The 24,180-nt window shown below is 46.0% G+C and overlaps 1 protein-coding gene across 1 annotated transcript in view; it reads left to right on the top strand.

Annotated features, from left to right (window-relative positions):
- Nucleotides 1–24,180, top strand: part of DOCK7 (dedicator of cytokinesis 7) — a 3,076,229-nt gene that overhangs the window by 2,111,659 nt on the left and 940,390 nt on the right. The window lies entirely within an intron of this gene.

Genomic DNA, 24,180 nt, shown 5'->3' with positions numbered 1-24,180 from the left:
TCACTGTTGTAGTCCTGGTTTACCTCTCTCCATCCCCCTTTTCTTCTCTTTCTCCTTTTGTTACCATTCTTCCTTGTTGTTCTCATTTCCTTACAAGGGACATATTTGGCCTCCTACTTTGTGAGCTCCTGACAAGTTAGGGCAAGAAAAATTGATGTAATGGCATCGGCAGCCTTACTTTATACCACTGATGACCTGACATCAGTCCTCAAACGACAGCAACCGACACAGAAATACTAAGTCTCTGGTATTCGGGCCGGCCAAGGGCTACCCTGGCAGGGATAACCTAAATGTGATGACTGCAACGCTGAATACACTCGACCATCTACATTTATGGTAAGGGTACACAACTGTACTTTCTGTTTCATCAAGAGTAAGTGTACTCATTAGACTGACCAAACTACGTTACCTTTTGTTCAAAGCAGAAAGGAAATCCAGTAACTGGAGATATATTTATGGGCTACATGGATTAAATTGACACAAATTTTCTTTGGAATGTGATTTCACAAATGTATTTAGCCAAACACCATTTAATTGCATGCATCTTGTGGCTTGAGTGCTTCAGGGTTGCAGAGCCTTGAAATTGAGAAAGTTTCCCCTTTACCCCGAAGGCTATGGAATGTCAGAGCCAGTATATTTAGAGTTGTGGGATATGTGGAATAGTAAGACTTTACCCCTCAGCAAAACTGCTTATTTTCATATTCATTGTGAAGTTTCTTCTGTGTATTGACTTTAGTTTTGCAATTTTCTCTGTTGCAGTCATATCAAGATGTTCATCGTGTTACACTGCTGCAGTCATTACACCTGGGGTTATCCTGCCATCAGGCGGTCCCGCAGTCGGCCAGAGTTCCAAAGTCTTGGTCCGACGTCGGTTGCTGTCACTTCTTCCCTGACGTCAGTGCGCCAGGGGTATATAAGATGCATCCAAAGCCATTTTCTTCAGTCTTTCTTGCCACGCGGTGCCCGAAGCAAAAGCAGTTCGCAAGTGGCGGTCGTCTGACTCCTGAGATTTTCGAAGTCGAATTTCAGATCCGAAGTCTTTAATAAAGCTAAGTACCCCATTGGGGAAACTTTTTTCTTGCCTCAGACCGATGTCAGAAAAAGTTAATAATTGTATTTCTTGTGGGAAGCAAATACCTCATAAGGACTTCCACTCTTACTGTATTCCATGCCTAGGCCCTGATCACGACGTCACTAGTTGTCGGTTTTGTGCTAGATTTAACAAGCGCACTATAAAACGACGTTTTGATTTTGCTTTGCACTACTTTGGCCGAAGGTTTAATTATACAATGCCGTCGGAACAACCGACGACCGCAATTCTTAAAAAACGCAAAGACAAGGATAAAGACGGGCATCCGAGGTCCAAAACCGACGACGAAGCCTCTTCTAGGCCAGTCGCCGGTTTGCCAATTCTCAGTGAGGCACTTTCGCAGCCCCTGACACCCGCTACCTCAGAGCCACAGGCCGCCTCCGACTCCCACGTGGAGACAACTAGGCCTCTGGAAACTCAAGGTATTGGGCCTACGGAAACTAATCCCTCAGATGGGTCTGGAGCCGCTGAGCAGGCATCGGCTTCTGAGGGTGTTTTCAGACCTTCACAACTTACCATTAAAGCAACAGCCAAGACAAAAACACCATGGTCAGCCTTTCATTCTACCCACAGCCAGACAGATTCTAACAACAGATGCTTCGGATTACGCCCGGGGAGCGCACATGGCAGGAAAATGTATTCAGGGCAAGTGGACCACAGACCAAATGCATCTTCACATCAATCAAAAAGAGATGTTGGCTGTTCAAAATGCCCTAACAGCTTTCAAGGACCTTCTGCATCCAGGACAATTATTATTAAAGACAGACAACACCACAGTAATGTGGTACATAAACAAGCAAGGGGGCACTCATTCTTATCCCCTATGCAGGCAAGCCATGACCTTGTGGAACACAGCTCTAACTTATCAAGTTCATCTGCAAGCACAATTTCTGCCAGGAAAGAAAAATACTCTGGCAGACGATCTAAGCAGAAATATCATGGACCCTCACGAATGGAAATTGAATCCACAAATCTTCAACATGGTAACACAAAAATGGGGATGCCCAGACATAGATCTTTTTGCCTCCTCACTGAATTGCCAACTACAAAAATTCTGCACAAGGACTTACCACACACAAGCATGGAAAGTGGATGCTCTTTCGTTCAGCTGGAAAAGCCTAAAAGTTTATGCCTTCCCACCACTGCCTCTCCTTTCAAAGGTACTCCTAAAAGCCAGACAAGAAAAACCACAGATGATCCCGATTGCTCCAGACTGGCCACGCCAGCACTGGTACCCAATCTTAAAGAACTTAGCTCAAGGCCCACCATGGATTTTGCCTCAAATTTCACACCTTCTGACTCAACAAAACAATCAGATCCTGCACGGTCAGGTCAAAGCCCAAAACCTGGCTGCATGGCAGATTCATTAGTCAAACAGGCAGCACCTCTCTCTAAAGCTGTTATGGATGTCATTTTGGAGGCCAGGAGGCCTAGCACCAGGAAAACGTACTCAGAAAAATGGAAGAGATTCTGTGCCTGGAACCAGGCTCAAAGCCTTGACCCTCTTGTCCCAAACATTCCTTAGATTTTACAATACTTAACTGAGATGCTGGACAAAGGCCTATCCTTCTCATCAATTAAGAGCCACGCCTCTGCCATTTCAGCACATTACAACACGGACCCTCCTTTATTCTCTCATCCCTTGCTAAAGCAGTACCTCAGAGGGGCTAAAAACATAAAACTGCTCCGGAGAGCACCAACACCAACTTGGGACCTCAATTTTGTATCGGAAAAACTGACCCTGCCACCTTTTGAGCCAGCCAATACAGCTGATCTAAAATTTGTATCATGGAAAACAACTCTGCTCCTGGCAGTAACTTCAGCAAGAAGAGTCTCAGAGCTACAGGCATTAATGGCAGTGGAACCTTTTATAATTTTTCATCAGGACAGGGTTTCTTTAAGGACAAACCCTACCTTTATGCCAAAGGTGGTATCTAGTGTGGCTCTTAACCAAACCATCCATTTGCCAACGTTTTATCCAAACCCCCAGAATAAAGGGGAGAAGCTTCTGCAATCTTTGGACATATACAGGCAGCTACGCTTCTACTTGGACAAAACAAAAGCTTTCAGGAAAACTGAGCAACTGTTTGTAGCATATGCTGCAGGATCACAGGGCAAGGCTATCTCAAAGCAGACTATTTCCAAATGGATAGGACACTGTATTCGGTACTGCTACACACAGCATGGAAAATCAGTCCCTAATAACATTAGGCCACATTCTACCAGAGCAACAGCCACTTCAACAGCCTTTCTCAGAGAAGTACCAACCAAGGAAATTTTGGAGGCTGCAACTTGGAGTTCCGTGCACACCTTTACCAAGCATTACCACTTGCCTCTTTACTCTAAATCCAGAGCAGGATTTGCCACTGCAGTTCTGCAGAGCCTCATAAGCCAGTCCTAACTCTTTATAGTCCAGCCACCCAACCTTAGCTTTGGGATTCTACCCAAGTGTAATGACTGCAGCAGTGTAACACGATGAACATAGTACAGTTTTGTACCTACCATAAATGTAGATGTTCGAGTGTTCACACTGCTGCAGTCCAGGTTACCCTCCCTCCATCCCCTCTGTCCTAGCTGGACTCATCTATATCTTTCTATCCTATACAACCTTTGTGGTGTATTTGCTTGTAACTGAAGGTATTGTTTTTATTTTTTATATATGTTTTATTAGCAAAATGTATTGCCTACCTACTTTGGGGCACCTGACATCTGGGGCAAGAAAAACTGAAAAAAATGGCGTTGGATGCATCTTATATACCTCGGCGCACTGACACAGGCAACCGATGCCGGACCAAGACTTTGGAACTCTGGCCGTCTGCGGGACCGCCTGACGGCAGGATAATCCCAGGTGTAATGACTGCAGCAGTGTGAACACTTGAACATCTACATTTATGGTAGGTACAAAACTGTACTTCCAAGTAGCTGCTCTTATTCTACATTTTCTGTGTTACAAGTAACTGTACCCTCTGTTGGCATTAGAAGGCCACTTGTCATCTTTCAGCTGTTGTCACATACATTCTACTATTGGTGTAAATCATTTCACTGCCTGTTTCACTAATGTATGCATGTTGTTGCTTTCATCTGATCTTCAACCCATTGGTTCGGACTTGAGCTTGGATCTGACTTGGGCCTCATTACATAGCTTGAATCCAAGAGCTGAGCTCCTCCTCCTCCACCCACAATTCCCCACTCCATCATCACTACCTCAGATCTCATTTGCCGCCATTGCGAATAGCAGCTTCCAGTCGAACTGCTCCTGTGATTGTTTATTTAGGTTACTTGTGAGTAAGTGTTTTGGTATTTCTCTATCTTTCCTCCTTTCTTACTGTTTTTTCAGCTCGTTCTTTGTCCAGCAAAAAAAAAAAAGAAAGAATCTTTACAGACAGGCCTATTTTCTGTCTTCTTCCTTTTCTTCTACCACATCCAAAGTCCCTAAGGATGGGTTTAAAAAATGCAGAGGGTGTAGGCACAAAATACCACCTTCTGATGCCCACACCCTGTGCATTTATTGCTTGGGTGCTAGTCACCTATAATCCTCCTGTTCTATCTGCACGGGCTTCAACCAGCACGAGCTGATAGACAGGAGGAACAAACTTATTTTGAAGGGCATGCTTCCGTCTTTTTCTGCACAGGCCTCTTCTTTAGGAGCCCAAATTCCCTCCAAAGCTAACCGGGAGCACCCAGCTAAGTCTAAAGACTCAGACCAAGCCCCCAAGGAAGACAGGCCCCATAAGAGGCCTACAGATTCCAGGGCTTCCCATTCTTCCTCCCCCAAAAGACAGCGCTCCTCTCCCAACTACTCCAAGGTTCTCTCCCAAACCTGCTCCTTCCCATGCTTCCCCCAGGCACCACTCCAGACTGGGATTCATTGCTTCTTTTGCCAAGTCCTTTCGCTCCTTTTCCAATGCTGCAATGGACAGGATTTTGATGTGTTTTCTGTGTGCACAGCTGCAGATGGGCATTCTGCCTGCTCCATCTCCCTCCGGAGCCATGAGAACCCAACCCCAAGCTTTACCTTTGGCTCCTCTTCCAATCCGACCCTCGGCTTCAGAACCCTCCGGTTCAAAGCTCCTGATTGTCAATACCTTGGCGCCAGTGGATATTCTTATCTTAACGCCGACAGTAACTCTGAGTGCTTTGGCTCTGACCAGTTCAGTGCCAATAGACTCTCGGAGCAGTGACTTTGGTGCCGAGTCTGAGGGGTGGGCGTCTGGTTCGAGGCTTTCAGATCCGTCCCTACCTCTCAGTTCCTTGGCATTTGACAGTTCAGCTCCAACGGCCTCCTCGACACCGGGGGCTAGCCGGGCGCAGGGATTTTCGATGCCGATGGCTTCAGGTGTTCCCTCTCCTTCTGTGTTTGAGGTGGTGCAGAGAGTTCTCTCCACTCCAGTGAGGGCCGTGACACTCCCAGCTTCGGATACTTTGTTGGCTCCCTCTATATCTGTGTAACAGGGATCCTGCCTGTCCTCTCATGGACTGCCTGTTCCTCAGGCCATGTGCCTTGCTCCACAGCTGGAACCCCAACAGCCTTCCGATAGCTCCCCAGGTCTTCCCACTGAGAAGATCTATGGAAAGCACAAGTGCAAGAGGAGGCACTTGTACTCACCTCCAGAGTCCCTCACTGATGACACTGATTTTGAGGAAGGAGAAGGGTCCCCAGATCCCCACCTGATGATGTCTCCTTTAAAGACATCATGGAAATCCTCAGGCAGAGAGGTGGGATGGTCTACCCAAAGCCCTAATCCGGAGGAATCTGTGTTCCTCAAGGCCTTTGGAACAGGGCCTTCTACTTTCTAGGTGTCCCCCCTGCAGATCCCTTGATAGACCTTATTTCCCGCAGGGCGTGGAAGGAACCGGATACGGTAGAGCTAATACCCCGTCATCCTCACAAGGTCCTTAGTGCTCCCCCAACAGGTCCCATTGCTCAAAGGGTATCCCTGTTGATGCCATGGTGGTTGCAGTGGCGACCAAAAAGGAACTCACTCAAGAGAGTTCCACTGTCCATCCCCCCTAACAGGAAGTCTAAGGCTTTGGACAGATTTGGGAAGTGGGTTTATTCTTCAGCAGCCTTTACTCTAAAGGTGTTGAACTATTTGGCCCACATCACCAGGCTTCAGAGGAATCTAATCAAAGAGATCACTCAACCTCCCACAGAGTTCATGACTGAAGAGGAGATGAGATCTGTCTCCTCTAAGCTGGCCACCCCTACTGCCATATCCAACACCTGTACTGAGGCTACATTCACATGATGTGGAAGGAGCCTCTAGGGCAGCCAGTTCCAGCATTGCTATTAGACACCATGCCTGGATGTGGCTTTGTGATTTTTCTGAACCCTTCAAAGCTTCATTCACCAATGCCCCTTTCAAAGGATCAGCGTTGTTGGGTCAATCCGTTTGCGACACTCTCTCCTAGAGCGAGAAAGATGAGAAGACGCTTTCTGCCATAGGGATCCGCTTCACTACCCCACAAAGATCCTTTTCCCGGAATCAGTGTGGTGGTAAGAAGTTGTGTTTCTGGAAGTCCCAGAGCTCTTCCTTTCAGTCTCAAGGAGAGATTTCCCCCAGAGGCAGAGGAGAAACAATGGACTCCTCCCTAGGGGCAGAGGGGGTCCCAGAAACCAGGGATGTTCATCGTGTTTCACTGTTGCAGTCCTAATAAATGGGTTGTCCGGTTCCCGATAGCACTCAGTTGGCCAGAATACCAAAGGTAAGTAAAAATGCCGTCGGTTGTAAAGGACGTCAGGGTGTCCAATACAAAAGGAGGCAGCCAACGTCACTTCCTCAGTCTTCCTTGCTGCAGAGCCCAAAGCAGAAGCTTTTCATGCACAAGTGCCGGTCGGCAGTTTACTTTTGTTGGTTTCTGACTACAAGAGTTGAAGTCTTATACAGCTACGTACCCCGTTGGGGATCCTCTTTTCTTTCCTTAATGAATGTCAGAAAAAGTTAATAATTGCCTTACCTGTGGAAAGCAGATTCCCCATAGAGATTTTCATTCCTATTGCATTATTTGTTTAGGCCTTGACCACGACTTTCCCAACTGTGATCTCTGTGCCTCCTTTAATCCACGTACTATCCGTCGTCGGGCTAAGATTTTGGCTAGGCTTTTTGGAGTTTGGCCTAAGTTCATTAGTATGGCGTCCACTGGTCTTCAGGCTACGGATGTTCTTAAGAAACGTAAGGATAAGGACCACAACTGGCCTCTGAAATCTAAGTCCTCGGATGAGGTTAAGTTGGGCGTCAGTCAGGCGGTAGCCAGTGAGACGCCTTTGCAGTCCCTGCAGTCCGCAGATGTACAGCCGCAGGCCTTGATTGAGTCCAAGTCCCTTAGGCCTTCGGCCTCCATTTTGCCTTCCAACCTGTCGCCGGTCACCTCTTCTGCTGGAGCCAGAGCTGCTAAGCTGACTTTGGTCTCCGAGGCCTCCGTTTTGCATTCTGACAGCAAACTTCTTCCTTAAACCACTGCTGCATCTTCAGCGGTTGCCAGGCCTCCCGAGTCCTTCAGGCTTGCAGGTAAGTCTTCCATTCGTAAGCCTCTGAAAAGGCAGGCTCCACCTCAGTCCCAAATGGTTAAAATCGCTAATGATTTGTTGACTCTTATTAGGGGTTCTCAGCCTCCTCCTTCTGAAAGGAGTAGGGATGTTTCTCCTGAGGTTTTGTCCTGCTCAGGTTCTGATTCTTCCAGCGCTTTTCCTTCAGAGGATTTCTCTTTTGGTAATACTTTCAATACCCTCAGAGAACATTTTAAATGGGAAAGTTAGGGTCATCCCCAATCCAAGAAACGGATTAGGGAGTTTCTGGATTTACCTCAGCATAAGCCTCTTGCTGTTCCCCCTGTGTTGGAAGTTGTTGAGGATGTGTTTCTGGAAAATTATTTGTCTCCAAGTTCGGTTCCTCCTGCTCCCAGGAAACCTGACAGGTGCTACAGGGTCCCTGTTTCTTTTCAGGAATCCGTTGGCGGATCCAGAGGTTATTTCTCAGGGCCCTAAAGGAGTTAAGGCCACTGTTACCAAGAATCCTGTTCCCCCTGACAGGGAGTCTAGGAATCTAGATAGGTGGGGCAAGAAGTTTATACCTCTGCCACCTTAGCTGTTAGGGCTACCAGTTGTCTATTTCAGATGCTGAAGTACCAGCAGCGCACTTTGGAGGCTATTAAGTCTAGGATAGCAAGTGTACCTCTTTTGGCAGAAAGTAAAGACATGCAAGATTTCCTGAATTCTGCCAGTCTGGTCAGTAAGCATTCTTTACATTGTGGTTTTGACATCGTTGAGGCCTCCAGGAGGGCTACGGCTACTGGATCTGTTATTAGAAGGCACGCTTGGCTCAGAGAACAGCCTCTTCCGGAACCTGTCAAGGCTAAGCTTTGGATGTCCCTTTGCATAAAGACAGTATTTTTGGCAGCAAAGCAGAGGAGGTACTGAAGAAGATGGAGGATAAGGCCAAGTCCATGCAAACTGTTAAGGATTTTCTGCAAGTTCATTCACCTCGCTTTAGCAGGAATTACCCTTCCAAGAGTTGGACCTGTCCTGATACCAGCAGACAAAACCGTTCCAGGACTAGAAGTTACAAATCTTCTAGGGGGCTACCCCTCAAAGGTCTAGGCATTGGCAAGCTTCCACTTCTAAAGAAGGAAGCTCCAAGCCTGCATCTCAATCAAACACTCTCAATGACTTCTTACAACTTCTGCCTGTTGTGCTTGCCGGGAGAGTCCTTTAGGGGGAAGGTTGGCCCTTTTTGCAGATGTCTGGGCCACTATCACAGATGACAAATAGGTGCTCAGAACGGTGTCCCTAGGGCACAATTTTTCTTTCTGCACCTTTCCAGCTCCCAAGGGATTCCCGGACATTCCTCCAAACCAAAGAGCAGAAGTAGAAAAAACAAATTTTTGTCTCTGTCTCATCTGGGAGCAATAGAATCAGTTCCTGCTCAGCAGGTAGGCCAGGGCTTTTATTCCAGGCTTTTCCTAGTTCCAAAAAAGAAGGCACCTGGCATCCTATCCTGGATCTTTCCATTCTGAACACTTTTCTAGTAATTCCAAAGTTCAAAATGCTCACTCTGCATCAGTTGCTATCATTGCTAGAAAAGGATTCTTGGCTGATAACCTTGGATCTCAGAGGCTTATCTGCACATTCCTCTCGGGGAAAGTTGCAGGCAGTACCTTTGTTTCAGAGTGGGTGAGCAACATTACCAATTCTCTGCGCTGCCCTATGGCTTATCTACTGCTCTCAGAGTCTTCACAAAGTGCCTGGCCCCAGTCATTGCTTTTTGCAGGCAGAAGAAAATTCAGATTTACCCATACTTGGACGACTGTCTGATTCAAGCAAATTCTCAGGAACAGCTATTAAAGGATCTGGAATTCATAAAGACTCTTCTCTCTTCCATGGGTTACACTCTCAATGTGGAAAAATCAAAAATGGTATCATCCAAGGAGATGTACATTCCTGGGCGCGAGTCTGAACACAGCCGCCCAGATGATATAGCTCACCCAGGAAAAGCAGACAACTCTTTCAGTTTACTTCAAGGACTTGGCGAGCCTGTCCCATCCCCCTGCAAGGAAATACCTGCAAGCTCTGGGATTCATGGCATCTTGTATTCTAATGATTCCATATGCAAGACTGCATATGAGGAAATTGCAATGGTACCTAAAGAACATTTGGTGTCAACACACAGAGGACCCAGATATGATGATTCCTCTGCTTCCATCTCTGCAGGCGGAGTTTCTATGGTGGGCAACAGCCTATCTTCAAAACAAAGGCGTGCCTTTTCGGACACCTCTTGCCACTCAAGTTTTGACTACAGACACATCGGACTACGCCTGGGGAGCACACCTATATGGCAGATGCATACAGGGACGTTGGAACGCCTAGCAGATGCACCTGCACATAAATCTAAAGGAAATGATTGCAGTTCAGCAGGCCTTACTAGCTTTCAAGCATCTTCTTTCTCCAGGGATCCTGCTTGACAGGACAGACAACACCACGGTCATGTGGTACATCAACAAGCAGGGAGGGAACTCACTCTTACCCCCTGTGCAGGCAAAGCGTGAATCTTTGGTCCATGGCAGCATCCCTGGACCTCCATCTCCTAGCTCAGTTTCTTCCAGGAAGGCTCAATGTTTTGGCAGACCAGTTGAGCAGGCAAACTCTGGATCCTCACGAGTGGCAGCTGAACAGAGCAGTCTTTTACAGCATCATTCAATGTCGGGGCACTCCTCAGGTGGATCTTTTCTCCTCCCCAGACAACTATCTGCTACCTCTCTTTTGCACCAGACAGCAGCACAGCAGAGACTGGAAAGTGGATACTCTGTCCTTCCCTTGGACGTTGCTATCAGTGTACACCTTCCCTCCTCTTCCTCTTCTTCCCAGAGTATTAGTGAAGATCAGGGACGAACGTCCGAGGATTATTTTCTAGCTCCGGACTGGCCCAGACAGCATTGGTATCAGTTGCTTCTCAGTCTCTCCCATCTTCCTTCGTGGCATCTTCCTGTGAAGCCAGATCTTTTGGTTCAGGAAAGGGGAAACATTCTACATCGTCATCTTCAGTCTCTCCATTTGGCAGCATGGCTCATTGTATGACTCCTTCCCTTTCCCAACAGGTGGTTGATGTTCTGAGTGGAGGCCAGGAGGCCTAGCACTAGGAAATCCTATTCTGGCAAATGGGAAAGGTTCTCTCACTGGATGCAGGCTAGAGGGGAGTCTGTTTCTCAACCTACCCTTCCTCTGATCCTGGAATACCTGGGTGATTTGCTTCAGTGTGGTTTTCTTTTTCCACTATCAAGATCCATGCTTCAGCCATCTCTGCTCATTGTTCTCTTGAACAGCCCATTTTCTCTCATCCCCTGATGCAAATGTTTCTCAGAGGTGATTGCAATTTAAAACCTCCCAGAAGAGCACTTACTCCAGTCTGGGATCTTAATTTTGTTCTGGAGAAACACTCTTCCTCCTTTTCAGCCAGCTGCCTCTACAGATTTAAAGTTTCTCTCTTGGAAGACCACCTTCCTCTTGGCTGTAATTTCAGTAAGGAGGGTTTCGGAGCTGCAGGCTTTGATGGCCGTGGAGCCTTTTCTTATTTTCCATGCTGATAGAGTCTCTCTGAGGGCTAATACCTCCTTTATGCCTAAGGAGGTTTCCATCCTGACTCTTAATCAGTCCATACACCTTCCTACCTTCTTTCCTAATCCTCGCATTAGAGGTGAAAGGATCCTACATTCTCTTGATGTGCACAGACAGCTCAGGTTTTACCTGGACAGGACTAAGGACTTTCGGAAATCAGCACAGTTATTGGTCAGTTTTGCTCCTGGAGCCCAGGGCAAGGCTATTTCTAAGCAAACTATTTCTAAATGGATTGCACGTTGCATTACTTTTTGTTATTCATTTCATGGCAAAGCTCCGCCTCAAGGGGTTAGGACCCACTCTACTAGAGCGGCTTCCACTTCTGCAGCCTTTCTAAGGGGTGTCCATACTAAAGACATTTTGGAGGCTACCACATGGTCCTTTGTTCACACTTTCACAAAGCATTATAATTAACCTCTGTTTTCCAGAGCCAGGGCAGGTTTTGCCACTGCGGTGTTACAGGGCATTATCTCCAACCCTTGATGCTGTTGGTTCCTCCCCCCTTTTTCGCTGGGTTTTGGTAATCAACCCATTTGTTAGGACTGCAGCAGTGAAACACGATGAACTTAGTACAGTTGTGTACACTTACCATAAATGTAGTTGTTCGAGTGTATTCACTGTTGCAATCCTGGTTCCCCCCACCCCCTTCTTTGTGGTCCTCTCCTATTCTCTTTTCCTGAGGTACAGGCTTAATTTGTCAAAGTGGTTTTTGGTTTAAGCTTTATTGTCTTTGTGCTCCTGACTGTTACGGCAAAAAAAACTGAGGAAGTGATGTCGGCTGCCTCCTTTAGTATCGGACGCCCTGCCGTTCTTTACATCCAGCATCATTTTTACTTACCTTTGGTATTCTGGCCAACTGAGAGCTAATGGGAGCCGGATAACCCATTTGTTAGGACTTCAGCAGTGAGTACACTCTAACATCTACATTTATGGTAAGTGTACACAACTGTACTTTTCCATGATCCTTTCTCGGAGAAACCCTTTCCACAACCCTGAGGGGTTGCCCGACTGCTGCACTCTGGAGGCAGTCGGGGGCATCTATTGCTTCACCCAACAGCCTGGGAAGCCATTACCACAGACCGTTGGGTGTTGACCATCATGTCCAGAGGGTACAACATTCCTTTTCTTTCCAATCCCAGACCCAGGAAAAACACTCCCTGATGTTCCACCCGATCAGAGGGAGGCAGGAGCCGTGGAAATTTCCAGTCTACTGAGAAAAAGATTCATCCAGCCAGTCCCCGCAGACCAGTCTGGATCAGGCATCCACTCAAGATTCTTTTTGGTGGCAAAATAAGATGGGGGACTTAAGACGTATACTGGACCTCACCGATCAGAACAAATCAGTTGCCAAAACAAAGTTCCAGATAGTCACTATTCAATCCATTCTCCCCATGTTACAGGAGAATGACCGGATGTGCTCCATAGACCTCCAGGATGCTTGCTACTACATAAAGACGGACAGGCACTCCAGGAGGTTTCTCCGCTTCCGGTTGGGAGCCAGTCACTTCCAGTTCCGAGTACTCCCCTTTAGTCTCACTACAACCCCCAGAGTGTTCACCAAAGTCATGGCAATAGTGGCAGCCCATTTCAGACTGCAAGGTTTCCAAGTATTCCTGTACCTGGACGACTGGCTCATAGCTGCTTCCACCAGACCGACTATTGCTAGCCAGGAATTACATCTTCCAACTAGCTTAGTACTTGAGAATTTCTTTCAACTTGAAAAAGTCACCTCTCCAACCAGTACAAGTCCTAGACTTTATAGGAGCACATCTTGACAATTTATAGTTCAAGTCCTTTCTTCTTCCCCTTCCATATCAGACAAATTCTACACATTCCGTGTCCCCCGGCGAACCTGGTTCTTCAAGCTCTGGGGTCCATGGCTGCAACCATTACCATTATTCCCACAGCCCATCTTCATATGACAGTACTTCAATGGACCCTGGCAGTGCAATGGTCTCTCTTGGATCTTCCTCTCTCTTATCCAGTACGATTGTCAAGGGTCTACAAACTTTCTCTGATGTGGTGGCTTCACTCTCGAACTCTTCTGGATGGTCATACTTTCTTACCTCCTACACCCTCAGCCGAGGTGACCATGGACGCTTCCCATTTGGAGTGGGGAGCATTAACTGGGGCAGGCGGTCCAAGGCATGTGGTCAGCCAAGATGTCCTGGAGATGAGAGCAGTGCTTCTGATGTTGCAAGCACTTCAGAACTCTCTTCAGGACTCTCTTCCGACCTGGACTATTGCTAGTCAGACAGACAACATGTACGTAGTCTGGTATATAAACAAACAAGGGGGAACCAGATCCTAGCCCCTATGTCGAGAAGCCATGAGATTGTGGGACTGTACGATCTATTCCAACCGCTTTCTGATCGTGACTCACATTCCATGGAAGTCCAACGTTCTAACCAACAGGCTTAGCAGAACCCTGCTGATGCCTCATGAGTGGTCTCTCAACCCAGCAGTGGTGAATATGATCTTCCAGAAATGGGGTCATCCTTGCTGAGATCTCTTCACCTCCTTCCAACACAAAGCACAGCAAGTTCTTCTCTCTAATTCCTCCACCAGAGAAATCCCCAAAAGACGCTCTGGTTCACGCTTGGCCCCCTGGTCTTCTGTATGCATTCCCTCCCTTGCCCCTTATTCCAAAATTCCTTTAGAAAGCCAGGAGATTTAAGTGCAAAGTCATCCTCATTGCCCCATTCTGGCCTCGAAAAATCTGGTTTCCCATGCTATGGTCTCATCTGTTGTGTCCTCCCTGGACTCTGCATCCATCTCAGGATCTTCTTTCACACCCATCCAGTTGCCCTCGCCCGTACATTGTCAATCTCAGGTTGACAGCATGGCTAATCCACTTCCAGTGATGGCTAGAGTTCCTGGGCTGTCCTCTGTCAAGAATATCATTTTAGCAGCCCACAAAACTTCCACTAGGAAAATCTATGCTAGTATGTGGAAGAGATTTTCTGTTTGGCCTCCACAACACAAAGTTGACCCTTTTTCCTTTCTAACCTTTTTCACAAAGGTTCCAGTTCTTCTACCATCAGAGTGCAACTAGCAGCCATTTCTAATTACCATGTTGGTTTTTATGCCTCTTCTTGGGCTTCTTCAAAACTTTGCAAAAATTTTTCTCAAGGGTACATTCCTTCTCCATCTGCCTGTTAAAGAAGTCATTCCTTCTTGGGATCTCACTTTAGTTCTTCAGGCTTTAACATCCCCCCCCCCTTTGAGCCAGCTGCCAAAGTGGACCTTCAATTCTTATCTTGGAAAACTGCATTTCTTGTAGCTATTACCTTGGCAAAGAGAGTTTCAGAACTTCATGCATTATGCATTTAGGCCCCGTACCTTATTTTTCATAAGGACAAAGTTACCCTCTGCACTAATCCTTCATTTGTCCCAAAAGTTGCTTCGGAGGGCAACATCGGTCAAGAGATCAACCTACCATTTTTTCCCCAACTTCCAAAACAAAGGGAAATACCAACATCATTTTCTGGATGTACATAGACAGTTGAGATTTTATCTGAATAGAACCAAATCCTTTCCCAAGTCAGATCAATTATTTGTCTCTTTTTCAAAGTTTAGACTAAGAAGACCAGTTTCAAAAGTGACAATTTCTAATTGGATTTCCAAGTGTATCCTTCATTTATAATCTAAAACATATTCCCTTACCAGACAAAGTGAAAGCCCATTCCACCAGATCCATTTCTACTTCTGCATTCTGGTCCAAAGTTTTTACAGATGACATCTGTACAGCAGCTATGTTGGCTAACCCTCATACCTTTATCAGCCACTACAAATTGGGCATAATTTCCAGAAGCCGAGCATCCTTTGGCTCTGCTGTGCTCCAGACCATCCTTCCTTAGGGCCACCCGGGGTCTAAGTAGCTAGGGACCAGTCACATGGGTTGAAGATCAGATGAAAGCAACATCAGATAAAGAAATTTTTGTTCTTACCATAACGTTCCATCTGTGTTGTTGTCCTTCATCTGTTTTCAATCCTCCCCCTCCATCCCCCTTACTTTTTTTTTTTTTGAGGACCTGAGAGATGGAGCTCAGACCATTTCCTGGTCACCTTTGAGCTCATGAAGATGGTGTTATTTTTTCTGGTACACGTATTTATTATTCTTTCTGCAGTGGCGGTTTCAGCAAACTCGATCTGAGGTAGTGATGGTGGTGTTGGGAACAGGGCTCAGCTCTTGGATCCAAGCTATGTAATGCGGCCGAGTTGGATCCAAGCTCTGATCCGAACCCATGGGTTGAAGACAGATGAAAGACAACAACACAGATGGAACATTATGGTAAGAACATAACTTCTTTTTTTTTTCCGTTGAGCCTCCTCCCTTACATTCTTTGGTACTGTTCAGGAGTCTTCTTTGCTGAGTTGGTCTAAGATAGTTTTCATGCTTTTACTTACCACGACTGAAGATATTGGAAGGAGACTTCTGTAGCTGTTTTCTCAATTTCTCACTCTGGTTCCCCTGTAGCATGGGTACACTTGGGGAACTAAAATTATTGTACACAACTATGCATTCAAGATTTGCCTGATTCAAGTCTGATAGTATAGTAAACCCTGTGAAGGTTTTGGTTTTCTTCTCTTGCTGGAAAAGACAGTTTAATGTACAGTAAACTCTCGCTTAACCGGCACCCATGGGGATTGGTAGATGCCAGATAACTGTAGTTTCTGGTTGCTTGAGAGTTGCTATTAAAAGTAGGCCTGACTAGTAATGTACTCTGTACTATTTGTTTGGTTTGACTTGTTCTTAGGTTAGGGAGAGAGAGAATGTATTCCTGTCTTCCTTTTTAAAACTCTAAAACTGTAAAAATGTAAGGTATGTTTCTGCAGGGAGGGGAACAGAAAGTGCAGCACATGAAAATTGTACTGTATTTCTTCAATTTTTTTTTTTTTTTTCTGGTTGCTGGAGAGTTCTGGCTGCTTGAGTTCCGGTTAACTGAGAGTTTACTGTAGCATTAGGAGTCCAAGATTTCAAATTCTTTGCTCAGGGTAAAGGCAAAAATAATGAGAGTACAAAGGCTGAAAATCAGGGCCAATTTTTGAATATTACCCTAATTCACTAAGAAGGTTAATAGAACAGATCCAGTGTTTTATTATCTATCAGATCTGACTGCAGCCATTCCAGAGTCTTCAGTCCAAGTTCTACCAATAATATCCTGCTGTCCTCTTTTCTCCTCTGATCTTGTTGGCCACCATCCAGAGTGCATTGTGTTCTTGCAAGCTCCGCTTTATTGTATCTTTTGTGGGTGATAGCTATAGTCTTTTTTGGTGTGTATGCCGTACCCTACCTTAGTTTGTGCTTTTATTGTAAGTGAGAGTTAGGGATTTTTTTTTTTTGTGACCGGTTCTTTTTTCAGGGTGCACCTGCCCATCCTTTCTATCAAAAAAAAAAAAAAGAAAGCATTTAGTGGTTATTTTTTTCCTGTTAGGTATAGATATAGATGTTTGGATTGTTTCTGTTTTTGTTGTGTGGTTAAAGATAAGTACCTGCTTTCTGGTTACTGTTATCATTTACTGTTTGTTTTGATCGTGTTTCTTACTTTTTCTGTAGATGCTAGGTATGAAAAAGGATAAGCCCAGGTTTAAGAAATTTATGGCTTGCAGGCACAACTTGCTTCACAAGATGCAGTTACCCTTCTGGAGATAGACTGTTCAGCCTGTACAGCTTTTGGGTGCCAAGCTGTCAACAAGTATTGGGCCAAACTCATTTTAAAAGGGGTGCTATTACCTTTTGCCCCCTCTTTGTCTTTTCCTTCTCCCAGTAAGAGGTCCAAGAACTGGGCAAAAGTGACCCCCAGGACAAGGACTCAAAGTCTCATTCCAAGAAGCGAGGAAACTGCAAGCAGTCCTTGTCTGCCAAAGATCAGCAGGAGCTGAAGGTTCACCAACCTTTGGTACCTCAGACACAGTTCAGTCTTGCCCTGCCCCGATCACCTGTAGTGCTGGTGTTGGAGACACTGAAATCTTTCTCCCTCTGCATTCCCAGTCCCTTCCTAGCAAAAGACTTCAGCTTTGATGGGCAAGTTGAATACTCCTTTCTCTCCCATTATGGCAGCAGAATTCCTCCTGGAGTAATCCCCTTTCCTGTCCCAGATGCAGGCTTCCCATATTCAGATCCGTTCTTTGGATCTGTCTCCCAGGAAGGAACTCTTCCAAGCTGCCATCAAAACCATCTCTTGCCCTGTCCGCCAGATTAGTTGGGAGAATGAGGCCATCAGACTTGCAACAGCTGATGTGATCCTTTTTGCAGACCCAGGTACAATTAGGAATCCTCCCAGCCTTCTCTGCCCTGTTGTCTGAAGTCTTGGCTCTGACCACAGGTTTTTCCTCCTTTGGTCACTTTGGCTCTGGGTTTTTTTGGCCCAGTCGCATTGCCATCTCCCCTGATGTTCTTTGTGTTTCACTGTTGCAATCATCACACTTGGGGTTATCTGCCTGCAGGTAGCCCTCAGTCAGCCCGAATACCAGAGTCTTGGGATTTCTGCGTTGAATGCTGTCGCTTCTTCCATGATGTCAGGGGTACAAAACATGCAGCCGACGCCATTACAGAAGCAGTTTTCAAGTGTGGGTCGGCCGCCTCCTGAAATTTTCATTTTTCGAGTTTCAGACCTGAAGTCTTCTAAAAGATAAGTACCTTATTGGGGATCCTTTTTTCTTGCTCTAACCGATGTCAGAAAAAATTAATAATTGTCTTGCCTGTGGAAATCAAATACCTCACAGAGATTTTCATTTTTACTGCGTCACATGTTTAGGCCCAGACCACGATGTTCCTCGCTGTCGGTTTTGTGCCCTGTTCAACACCTGAACTATTCGCCGTTGGGCTATTTTTGTCGCAAAATTATTTCGCTGTCGTTCTCCGTATTCTGAAATGGCTTTGATATTCCAGCCGACTACCGATCTTCTGAAAAAACGTAAGGATAAAGATAGAGACAGACCGCATAGGTCCAAAACTGCCGATGACTCTTTCGTTAAGCTAGTCACCAGTCCGCCGGTACTCGGTGAGGCACTTTCGCAGCCCCTGATACCTGCTTCTACAGATTCGCAGGCATCTATTGAGACACATTCGGAGTCTGGTATGCCGTGAGATGCTTCTTTGACTATGGAAATTGTGGATGTCTCTACATTGGATGGGTCCAGAGCCGCTGTGCAGGCATTGGCTTCTGAGGGTATATTCTGGCATTCCGATGTTCATATTAAACCGACTACTTCGTTTCAAACCAGAAGTACTGAATTTCTCAGGCCCAGAGTTTGTACTACGCCTAGGAAACAGACAGCTAAAGCGCATTCTAAGGGCCCCATGCCACAGAAACAAATGCTTAGAATGGGTGAAGACCTTATTACCTTAATTAGGGGAAGCCAGCCTTCCCCCTTTAAAAGACCAAGAACTGATTTTCCTTCTTATTCTTCAGATCATGAGTCCGATGACTCTGACCCTTCTGATTACCAGGGCATACCTTTATCTACTTATGAGGATTCTGATGCAGAGGATTCCATTCCCTCTGCTTCACCACCAGAGGATTTTTCTTTCGGTGAAACCCTGCATACCCTCAGAGAGCATTTCCACTGGGAGTGCCAGGACTACCCACAGTCCAAAAAAGAGACTCAGGGAATTTTTAAACTTGCCTCAGCACAGGCCTCTAGCTATCCCTCCTGTTCTGGAAATTGTAGATGATGTATTCATGGAATCCAGTCTTACCCCTGATACTTTGCCACCAGCTCCCAGGAAACCTGACAGGTACTACAGAGTACCTGACTTTCACGAATTCCTATTTAAAAATCCTACTGCGGATCCAGAGACCATTCCTCAGGGACCTAAAGGCATTAAGGCTACTACAGCCAAAAACCCTACCCCAGGGATTCTAGGGCTTTGGACAGATGGGATAAGGAGGTATATACCTCTGCTACTCTTGCCATCAGGGCTTTAAATTGCCAGTTTCACATGTTAAAGTATCAGCAACATATTATGGAACTAATTAAACAAAAAGTATGTTGATTCCTGATTGTGCAGAACATAAAGATTTACAAGAGTTATTGCATTCTGCTAACCAAGTTGGAAAACATACTTTGCAATGTGGTTTTGATGCCTTAGAAGCATCTCGCAGGACTGCTGTCAGTGGGTCTGTTCTTAGAAGGCATGCTTGGCTTAAGGAACAAATCTTGCCAGACCATGTCAAAGCAAAATTACTAGATGCTCCATTAAACCAAGAATGTCTGTTTGGCACTAAAGCAGTAGTAGTCCTCAAAAAGATGGAGGAAAAAGCTAAATCTATGCAAACTGTTAAAGATTTCTTACAGGTACAGCCACCTAGATTCAGTAGGCATTGGCCTTCCAAAGACTGGTCTTTTCCAGTCCCTCCCAGACCTTCTCAGTCCAAACCCAGGGGCAGCAGACCACCAAGACTACAGTCTCAGGGTATGCACAGATCTAAACAATGGAGTGCTTCCACCTCAGAATTAGGGAGTAGTAAGCCACCATCCTATGGCAAAAGTTCACAATGACTTGTCCTTCACCCTTCCAAGCCTTGCCCAAGTACTTGCACCCTTAGGAGGAAAACTAGCCCTGCACGCAAAAAAACTGGGAGTACATTACACAGGATAGATGGTTCTTGAACATTGTATCCCAGGGATACAGATTCTACTTCCACTCACTGACAACCCAAGCAGATGGCCAGACCTCCCCTCAAACCAGTGGGCAGAGTCCCAAAAGCAAGTACTTTCTTTTCTCAGTATCAAGGCTATTCAGCCTGTCCCAGCAGAGCAAAGGGGACAAGGTTTTTACTCCAGACTGTTTCTGGTACCCAGAAAAGAAAACTCTTGGCGCCCTATCCTGGATCTGTCTATTCTCAACACCTTCCTGGTGGTTCCAAGAGTCAAAATGCTTACGCTCCAATAGCTGTTTCCTATTCTAGCCAAGGACTCCTGACTAGCCACCCTAGACTTAAAAGAAGCTTATCTGCACATCCTCATAAGGGAATCTTGCAGGAAATATTTACGTTTCAGAGTAGGCTCTATGCACTACCAGTTCTCTGCACCTCCCTTTGGCTTATCTACTGCCCCCAGGGTATTTGCAAAATGCCTAGCTCCAGCCATTGCATATTGCAGGCAGAGAAAAATTCAAATTTACCCATTCTTGGACAATTGCCTGATTCAGGCGGACAGTCAGAAATTGCTACTTCAGCACCTGACATTTGTAAAAAGACTTCTAACTTCACTGGGGTATGTCATCAACGAAAAGAAATCCCATCTAGTACCGATCCAGTAGATTGTATTCCTGGGAGCAAGCTTGAACACAACTTCCCAGATGGCATTCCTCACTCCAGAAAAACAGATTTATTTGACAAACTACTTCAATCTACTGGCCACCCAAACCCAACTATCTGCAAGAAAAATACTGCAAGCCCTAGGGTTCATGGCCTCTTGCATTCTACTAATTCCATATGCAAGACTGCATATGAGGAAACTTCAGTGGTACTTAAAAAGTTTCTGGTGTCAACATTCTCAGGACCTGGAAACAGTGATTCCCATCATTCCTTGCCTAAGGACAGAATTCCTTTGGTGGGCAGTGGCCTGCTACCACAACAAGGGACTCCCTTTCACTCAACCCCCTGCCGCCCAAACCCTAACAACAGACGGATCACTCTATGCATGGGGGGCTCATATGGCAGGAAAATGCATTCAAGGCAAATGGAGCCCAAAACAAATGCACCTGCATATCAATCAGAAAGAAATGTTAGCTGTACAGAATGCACTGACAGCCTTCAAATACCTTATTCTTCCAGGGCAACTATTGATAAAGATAGACAACACCACAGTTATGTGGTATATAAACAAGCACGGGGGAACCCATTCCTAACCACTCTGCAGATTAGCCATGCCTTGAGGAATCAAGTGCACCTGCAAGCTCAATTCCTGCCAGGCAAACTAAATTCACTGGCAGATGACAAGCAGAAATCTAATGGACCCACATGAGTGGAAACTGGAACCCAGATCATTCAAGCTTCTGATCCACAGGTGGGGGGCACCAGAGGTGGACCTCTTTGCTTCCCCAAAGAACTATCAATTGAGCAAATATTGCACCAGAACTCCCCACAGCCAATCATGGAAAGTGAATGCCCTGTCCTTTACATGGGAAAACCTCTCAATCTGTGCCTTCCCCCCGCTGCCCCTCCTCTCGAAGGTCCTACTAAAGATCAAACAGGACAAGCCAAGGACAATTCTGATTGCACCAAACTGGCCACGCCAGCACTGGTACCCACTTTTGCACAGTCTGACAGTAGTGCCACCATGGCACCTGCCTCAGATCCCTTCCCTGCTGTCTCAGCAGGAGGGCCATATTTTGCATCCTCAGCTCCAAACCCTGAATCTAGCAGCTTGGCTCTCATCCCCTGAACACTTCACCAGCAACCCTCAATAAACAGGTGCTGGATGTCATTGTTGAGGCAAGGAAGCCTAGTACTAGGAAATCCCATTCAGAAAAGTGGAAAATATGCTGTTCTTGGAGCCATTTTCAGGGAATGGACACAACCATGCCCAACTTACCTCAAATCCTAAATGACCTAACAGAACTGCTCCACAAAGGCCTATCCTTCTCTTCAATTAAGATTCATGCCTCTGATATCTCAGCTCATTACAATACTGAGCCTCCCTCTTCTCTCACCCTCTGGTCAAACAGTTCATGAGAGGAACCAAAAATTTAAGACCCCCCAGGAGATCTCCCACTCCAGCCTTAAATTTGAACTGGAGAAGCTCACACTTCTACCCTTTGAACCTGCTTCTACAGCAGAGTTAAAATTCCTCTCTTAGAAAACAGCCTTACTTCTAGCCATCACTTCAGCAAAAAGAGTGTTTGAATTGCAGGCCCTTATGGCCGTGGAACCCTTCATTATCTTCCATGCGGACAGGATTTCCCTCAGGACTAATCCCTCATTTATGCCCAAGATGGTATCTAGTGTGGCTTTAAACCAATCCATTCATGTGCCAACCTTTTCCCCTAATCCTCAGAATAAAGGGGAAAGGATCCTGCACTCCCTGGATGTGCACAGGCAGCTTAGGTTCTAAGTGGACAGGGCTAAACCTTTCAGAAAATCTGACCAGCTGCTAGTCAGCTTTGCTACAGGGGCAGAGGGCAAGGCCATTTCAAAGCAAACCATTTCTAAATGGATAGCACACTACATCCATTTCTGCTACAAATACCATGGAAAACCTACCACACAGGGGATCAGAACTCATTCCACTAGGGCACCTGAACCTCTACAGCATTTCTCAGGGGAGTCCCTACCAGGGACATCTTGGAAACTGCAACCTGGAGTTCTGTACACACCTTCACCAAGTATTGCCACTTACCTATCTTTTCTAAATCCAGAGCTGGATTTGCAACAGCAGTCTTACAAGGTCTGCTAGCCAGCCCTAATGCTTCTTGACTGCCTCCACCCTTCCTCAGCTTTGGGAATCAACCCAAGTGTGATGACTGAAACAGTGAAACATGAAGAACATACTACAGTTGTGTAAGCTTACCATAAATGTAGTTGTTTGATTGTATTCATTATTGCAGTTCTGGTTACCCTTCCTCCAGCCCTCTGACTTCTCTATACTTTCTAACTATCCTTTTTTTTGGCCATATCTTATAATAATGGTATTTACTTTTTACTGGGTGTGTTCCACACCATGTAATTGGTTCCTATTTTGGGGGCTCCTGACATCTGGGGCAAGAAAAACTGATGCAATGGTGTTGGCTGCATGTTTTGTACCCCTGACGACCTGAGGTCATGGAAGAAGCGACAGCATCCAACACAGAAATCCCAAGACTCTGGTATTCGGACTGACTGAGGGCTACCTGCAGGCAGATAACCCCAAGTGTGATGACTGCAACAGTGAATACACACGGAACATCTACATTTATGATAAGTGTACACAACTGTACTTTGTTTCCGATGACTTGGCTGCTTCAAGCACCAACTCCTCCTTTGGCATCCTCAACTCCAGCATTGTTGGCGCTTAGCATACCTCAGAGCTGAGGGTTTGGGGTTGCAGCTCTGAGGTTGGGTCGACTCTCTGGGTTTCAGAATCATCCCTGCTAGTGGGAGATTTGGCACTTGACAGTCTGGCTGTGACATCTGAGCCAGTGGGATTGGCTCAGGATCTTGGCACTTTTCTCATGTCTGTGTATCTGAGGAGTACCATGTCTGGTCATCTGGCTTAGGCTTTCAGTGATTTAGGGAGAATGATCTCTCCCTCAGAAAGGGAATTGTCAGCACCACTGGCTCCTGTGCCTCTGGATTTGCTGATGTGCACCAGCTGGCATCAGGACAGCTGACATCTACAGGTTCCCATGTTTGCTCTGCATTCAGGACTCCTTGTTTCTTCTAGGTCTCCTCCTGACTCTGGTCAGGGGGGCATGTTAAGAGTAAATATAAGAGGAAGCATGTGGATTCCCCTAATGAATTCGTCACCTAGCACACTGACCTCAAAGCTCCCCCAAATCTCCCTGCAGTGGCACCTCTTTCTGTGTTCTTATGGAATTATTGTAACAGCATGGGGATGGATCACAGAGGCCCCTTTCCTTGAGGAGTCAGTATTTCTGGAGGCCTTTGGTATGGGCTCATCCACATCCTGGCTGGTCCCCCTTCTGAACGCCATTGTACACCTGGTGTCACAAAGGGCTCAGAAGGAACCCTATGTGGTGAAACCAATATCTAGGAAACTGGATAGGATTATGGTGCCTAGTAAGGAAAAGACCCCGTTGGAGTAAGGGTTCAGCAGTTGATTCTTTCATGGTTGCAGCTGACACAAAAAAGGATATCTCTGAAGAGAGCTTGTCAGTCCATTTGCAACAGGGAGTTGCAGGCTTTGGACACTTTGGGAAAGCGCGTGTACACTTCAGCAACCTTTGCAGTATGTGCACTCATCTATGTTGCTCATTTGACAATAATTCAGAGACCTGATCTCTGAAGTGTCAAATGTGGTAGAGACCCAC

This window comes from Protopterus annectens, chromosome 10.part0, assembly GCF_019279795.1.
Source record: "Protopterus annectens isolate FY-2018-M chromosome 10.part0, PAN1.0, whole genome shotgun sequence".
Taxonomy (NCBI): Eukaryota; Metazoa; Chordata; order Ceratodontiformes; family Protopteridae; genus Protopterus; species Protopterus annectens.
Note: the sequence above shows the minus strand (reverse complement) of the source record. Positions and strands in the feature narration are given on the sequence as shown.